This window comes from Trichomycterus rosablanca, chromosome 4 (assembly GCF_030014385.1).
Source record: "Trichomycterus rosablanca isolate fTriRos1 chromosome 4, fTriRos1.hap1, whole genome shotgun sequence".
Classification (NCBI taxonomy): Eukaryota; Metazoa; Chordata; class Actinopteri; order Siluriformes; family Trichomycteridae; genus Trichomycterus; species Trichomycterus rosablanca.
The window spans coordinates 12,142,987-12,149,934 of NC_085991.1; the positions used below are offsets into that span (position 1 = coordinate 12,142,987).

Sequence of the window (6,948 nt, forward strand, 5' to 3'; positions counted from 1 at the left end):
AGCTCGTTGGTCTAGGGGTATGATTCTCGCTTAGGGTGCGAGAGGTCCTGGGTTCAAATCCCAGACGAGCCCTTGTTTACCCATGTTTAAATCATCAACTGCCTTTTCAGGTTCTAATTCCAGTGTGCAGATGGAAATGAAACAGGGCGATTAAATGGCAAAACTTAAACAGCTTTCTACATGGATGCCAGGCCACATTATTAACATTCTAACCTTTAGCTTAAACTTTGTCCTCATACAATTAAAACAAACAAAAAACTTTATAAAATCATGCTGCCAGAGTTATTCTAAAAGGTAGGTTGTTAAAATCCGGGTCTTTATAGTTGACAAATAAAACCAATTTTTACTATTTCAAGCCTTTAAATATGTTTCATGTTTTACTCTGAAGATTTTTAATCATTCTATGTATTGAGTTTTGTCATGCAAGCACTGAATTCACTTCCTAGCTCAACTCCGGCTCGATTGTCCACGCCTTCCTCAGACGCCCCGGAGATGGATGTTACTGCTTTAAAATCAGAGATTCTTCTCTCACTGAAAGCTGACATCTCCGCAGTGATAAAAGAAGAAAAGAAAAGTGCACTCGCTGACATTTCAGCTGCCTTAAAACTGAGCTACAAACAGTTAAAATGGAAATCATGAACAACATGGCGGCGATTCATTCTGAGTTTGACCAGATGAGGACCACCATTAAGGAGGTGGAAGGTGGACTATCTTCCTGGTCAGATGAATTCACAACTCTACAGGTAACAGTGGCTGACTTAAAAACATGTGTTGTGTGTTGACATTGAGGGAAGGATGAGGAGGCGTAATATCAGGATTCTGGGAGTTCCTGAGACCAATGGCTCGAGCTCAACTGCATGGGTCTCAAAGTTGCTAAGAGAGGTGCTGCAGTTAGATAAAGACGTGCTTGTGGATCGCTCGCACAGAAGCCTGGCTCCAAGAAGACCAGACTGAAAGCCTCGCGCTATCATAGCTAACCTACACTATTATCAAGACTGTGTTGAAGTGTTATCGCTTCAGATGAATGGAGACACGATTGCTATCGTCCCTGATTACACTGCGAGCGTCGTGAAGGCCAGGCCTGCATTCACTGAGGTTCTGAGCTGAGATGTTGCGCAATCACCAGGGGATTCGGTATGGCTTATTGTTTCCAGCTCGTCTCCACATCACCCACAATAGAGAAGAAAAGGAATTTACAGATGTGGATAAAGCTTTGAGCTGGTTTATGAGTGCTTTGTTACACTTCTCATATTCCAATGTTAACAAACACTGTGTATTTATAAAAAGAAAATAACATTTGTAGTTATTATTACTAATAATAATACATCTTACACATCTTACATTTTACATAATATGTTTTTATTACATCTTACATGAATCTAATTAATTAATTTAAAAAAAAACAGTTTCTTACATTGACTTTTATTTGATTGCAGACAGGATGAACCTGAGATATTTCATGTTTTATCTGCTCAACTTCATTTCATTTATTAGTAAACCATTAGTAATCCATTCCTGCATTTTAGGTCTGTAACACATTCCCAAAAAAAATAGGACAGTAAAGTATTTACCATTTTGCAATGTTACTATTCCTTTTCACCACACTTAAAAGACGTTTTGGCACCAAGAGACCGAGTGATTTAGTGTTTCAGCTTTTATTTTGTCTCATTCTACCTGCAAACACGTCTTAAGATGTGCTACAGTACGGGGTCGTCGTTGTCACATTTTTCCTTTCAAAATTCTTTATTGGGGACAGGTCAGGACTGCAGGCAAGCCAGTCCAGTACCCATACCGTGTACTGTGCATTGCCCCCCACCCCCGATTTTCTCACTGCCCCCCCAAACAAAGGTGTCTATTAGCAAACGTTTTGGGTTGCCAAATTTCTGTTAACAAGTTAAAGCGAGACGCATCTCCTCAACAGAAACGTAAAAATACAGATTTATGGACAGGGTGTTGTGTAACAATTTACTAATGAGTCAGGTTGTGAGTGTAGGTTTCCTGATAAAATCCGGGTGGATCCCTTCTTTAATCCCCTGCTCTTTCACTGAAGAATGTTGACTTATCAAAATGTCTCTTCAAAATGTATCACAGTGTGCAATTAGAAATCAAAGGTGGCATTAAATTGGTAAACATGTAAAGCCTGTCTAATTACATAGGGTTACAAAAGTACTTTATGAAAACAGCACAAAGCTTTCAAATGCTTCCTAGTCCTGACAGTTGACTAATTAAAAGAAATGTTTACTATTTGGAGCCTTTAAATATTGTTAATATTTTAACTCTTTAAAAAGAGGTTATAACCAGTCTATGTACTGATACTGGAGGTTTTGATAGTTTTGTAATGCAAGCACCGACCACACTTACCAGCTCAACCAGACAACATAGTTTTGAAGGTCAGTCACACAGATCAAAGTAAGACAAAGACTCTTGTTCCTGCTGGCTTGTTGGTCTAGGGGTATGATTCTCGCTTTGGGTGCGAGAGGTCCCGGGTTCAAATCCCGGACGAGCCCTTGTTTAGTGGAATGCTTTGTTGAACTATACAAAAAACTTATCAAGTGTCCCGTTAAAGTCTAATGATCAAACAAAAATGACACATGCTGATACACTGGTAGAAGTTGGTAAGCTTATGTGGATGTAAATACCTTTCATAACAATTCTTGCAGTCAGCTTCAAGGTTTTTTTTCTTCTACAGATTTTAGAATCTTTGGGCAAATTCAAAGCATCGAAATCCAAACAGCAAGGAGCATGAAGTCAACACGACAAGATAAAATATCATGGCAATGTAAATGTTACAAAATCTCTTGTATAACTAACCGATTAAAGACAGCATTACAACATTTGTATTGTAAAGTTTGGGTGGATAAACATGATACATAACGTAAACAGTGTGAAGCATAAAGTCAGTGGGACTGCACACAGCTCCTGTCAAATGCTTCCAAGTCTTTTAATCTGACAAAGCGACACCTTTTATGACACCTCATGCTTAAACTGTTAGAAATGCTTTAATGAAGCTCTGCAGTGAATGTTGTTTTGTCATGAATAAACTTCCCAGTGCAACCAGTCAACATGGTTTTGACACTAAGCCACAGAGGTCAAAGAAATGCCCTGGTCTTCATACGGGCTGGCTCGTTGGTCTAGGGGTATGATTCTCGCTTAGGGTGCGAGAGGTCCCGGGTTCAAATCCCGGACGAGCCCTTGTTTACCCACGTTTTATTTACCAACTGCCTCTTCCAGGAGAACACAAAAGAAATTAAGGGAGAACGCGAAAATATTAAGGAAAACACAACAACATTAAAGGTAAAAACGCAAATTAATTAAGGACAACACAAAAACATTAAGGGAGAACAAGAATATATTAAGAGACAACACAAATACTTTAAGGTAAAACGCAATTACATTAAGGGAGAACGCAACCAAATTAAGGAAAATGCTCCCAGTCACTAGGGGGCACCTTTATCATTTTTTATCTTTATGTACATTGCAGCAAAAGAAGCAGAAAACACGAGCTAAAGATGAGCAGCTTAGTGTAGAGAATCTGGCTTTGGTTTAACTTTAACGTTCAGTTCTGTAATTCTAAACAAAAGTGAGCTTGATACATTAACCAAACCATTTTTATACAAACAAATCAATGTTCCTCACCTACTACAAACTATTTTTTATACTAATTTTAAATAAAGATCAATAAATCTGTGATAATTTTATATTGGAGATGAATTAATCTATGAACATCTAGTATAATTTCATTTATTAATACAAACATCAATGTTTCCCATTTACTAAAAACCTTTTTTTTTAGTTATTTCATTTGAATTTATAGTTCAAGATCAATAAATACTGTATATGGTTATGTTATATAGGATAATTGTAAATTATAGAATTATTTTATATGATTAGATTTATTAATGTAAAAACTATTTTTATATATAAACATACATGCCCCTCACCTACTACAAACTTTTTTTACATTTTTTAATTATTTATTTTATTTTAATTTCTAGTTAAATTCAATAATTGTATAATAATTGTATTTTACATGTGTGTCCATGTGTCTATATAAAACAGTTTGACATTATAATCTAATCATATGATACAATATTTAAATAGATGTATTTATTTATTTGCACAATAACTTTATTATAAATGATATTTTTGTATTGTTTTGTACAACCCCAATTCCAATGAAGTTGGGACGTTGTGTAAAACATAAATAAAAACAGAATACGATGATTTGCAAATCCTTTTCAACCCATATTCAGTTGAATACACTACAAAGACAATATATTTAATGTTCAAACGGATAAACTTCATTGTTTTTTTGCAAATATTCACTCATTTTAAATTTGATGCCTGCAACACGTTTCAAAGAAGTTGGGACAGGGGCAACAAAAGACTGGGAAAGTTGAGGAATGCTCAAAAAACACCTGTTTGGAACATTCCACAGGTGAACAGGTTAATTGGAAACAGGTAAATGTCATGATTGGGTATAAAGGGAGCATCCCCAAAAGGCTCAGTCGTTCACAAGCAAGGTTCACCACTTTGTAAACAACTGCGTGAGCAAATAGTCCAACAGTTTAAGAACAACGTTTCTCAAAGTGTAATTGCAAGGAATTTAGGGATTTCATCATCTACAGTCCATAATATAATCAAAAGATTCAGAGAATCTGGAGAAATCTGTGCAAGTAAGCGGCAAAGCCGAAAACCAACATGGAATGCCTGTGACCTTCGATCCCTCAGGCGGCACTGCATTAAAAACCGACATCATTCTGTAACGGATATTACCACATGGACTCAGGAACACTTCAGAAAACCATTGTCAGTAAACACAGTTCGTCGCTCCATCTACAAGTGCAAGTTAAAACTCTACCATGCAAAGCGAAAGCCATATATCAACAACACCCAGAAACGCCGCTGGCTTCTCTGGACCCGAGCTCATCTGAGATGGACTGACGCAAAGTGGAAAAGTGTCCTGTGGTCTGACGAGTCCACATTTCAAATTGTTTTTGGAAATCATGGACGTCGTGTCATCCGGGCCAAAGAGGAAAAGGACTGTCCGGATTGTTATCAGCGGAAAGTTCAAAAACCAGCATCTCTGATAGTATGGGGGTGTGTTAGTGCCCATGGCATGGGTAACTTGCACATCTGTGAAGGCACCATTAATGCTGAAAGGTACATACAGGTTTTGGAGCAACATATGCTGCCATCCAAGCAACGTCTTTTTCAGAGACGTCCCTGCTTATTTCAGCAAGACAATGCCAAGCCACTTTCTGCACGTGATACAACAGCGTGGCTTTGTAGTAAAAGAGTGCGGGTACTAGACTGGCCTGCCTTGTCTTTGTAGTGTATTCAATTGAATATGGGTTGAAATGGATTTGCAAATCATCGTATTCTGTTTTTATTTATGTTTTACACAACGTCCCAACTTCATTGGAATTGGGGTTGTAGATACAAGCTAAAGGACGTCACAGCACAGTAAAAACCACATCAGTATTTAAATAAACATTTATTCCAAGGTACATCAGAAGCTTCATTTCACTGAGTACATCCAAATTAACCAAAGTGTTAGAATGGTCAGCATGTTTAATCTGCTGCTTTAATTTAAGTGCAATAACTTTATTGAAATATGTGCAATACCTGCTGTACTTTGTACTCTGTGTAATACATTGTAAAACTGTGCAATATTTGCTTAACATTTTTTAACGGCTGCTTATATTTTGCAGGTTTTTTTTTACATATCCTTACTTTTCTACTTTTTAATATGTGTATATATTTGTAAACACTTTGTATTTTTATATTCTTGAAAGCTGCTGTAACACTGCACATGCATATCTATGTTTTTTTTTTTTAAGTATATTTACAACTGTTTGTTATGTTTAGTTTATTTTTTACTCATTCTTTACTTCCAAAGTTTGTTGTTTTACATAAAATTGAGCTCCTAGTGTGCAGAAAATTTTTTTATTTACAGTTTACATTCTTCATTACATTATTAAAATGTTACAAAATATTATATATATATTTTTTAGTGTAATATACTTCTTGTTTAAATAAAGTTTGCATGCAGGTCTAGTTTATTGTTAACTTTCTCCTTATATATATATAGTATAATATTATTTATCACTATTATAATATGATTCTGATTATTATTGGGTTGTTTGAATGAGTGTATTGAATGAGATGTGCAGCATATTAGAGATAAAGTGCTGCTGCTGCTGCTGCTGCTGTTGTTGTTTTGATTTAAATGCTGGAAGGTTCGAACAGAATCATCGTCAGTCTGTAGAGAGAATTTTGACTTCAGTCGTCGACGGAGCTTCACCAGAGACGGACGTGTTCAGCTTTGCTCTCAGCAATCATCGCTTTTCTCACACACAACATGGCTTTTCTGTTTCAAACTTCACATTTGGTTTGTGTTGGTGGTCTCACAGCCGCAGCACTCACCTCTTATCTTCTCCTCCGCAGGTTTCAGCAAAAAAAGCCTCCGAGTCCGGAGCGAGCAGTTCAGGTGGCCGCTGCCCGAACTGAGCTCGAAGCTTATCGGGGGTCGGTACCGCCATCTAGCGCCGCTAACCGCTAATGTCAAATAAAGCCATTTAACTCCCCCTCACTGCTGAAAAGAGAGAGAAATATTAGTGCTAACATTAACTGTTTCAATATCCAAACATTCACAGTGCTTTTAAACTAAACAGTGTGTAGAATTAGTACCTATTTTATGTACTAGTACTATCAGTATGCATACTATTCACTACAGTAGTGTGTGTGATTCTAATACAGCATGTTTAAACAGGATCATCTCACTGAACTCACTACAGTATAGTCACAAGCACACATTCATTACATGTTTTTGTAAACATTACATTCTTAATATTTAAACAATGTATGATTAAGTTTAAAGTAAGTTCAGTATCTCTTAGCATAATTGACTCTTTATTTTCTCACACCTTTATGTGTTATTTATTT

The 6,948-nt window shown here is 36.6% G+C and overlaps 3 non-coding genes across 3 annotated transcripts; all 3 read left to right on the top strand.

Annotated features, from left to right (window-relative positions):
• On the top strand, positions 1–72 carry trnap-agg (transfer RNA proline (anticodon AGG)). Its single transcript has one exon. It is a non-coding gene; the product is annotated as a tRNA-Pro (tRNA).
• A 2,363-nt stretch (positions 73–2,435) lies between these two features.
• Positions 2,436–2,507, top strand: trnap-ugg (transfer RNA proline (anticodon UGG)). Its single transcript has one exon. It is a non-coding gene; the product is annotated as a tRNA-Pro (tRNA).
• Positions 2,508–3,120: 613 nt separating this feature from the next.
• Positions 3,121–3,192, top strand: trnap-agg (transfer RNA proline (anticodon AGG)). The gene has a single exon. It is a non-coding gene; the product is annotated as a tRNA-Pro (tRNA).
• Positions 3,193–6,948: the final 3,756 nt, after the last annotated feature.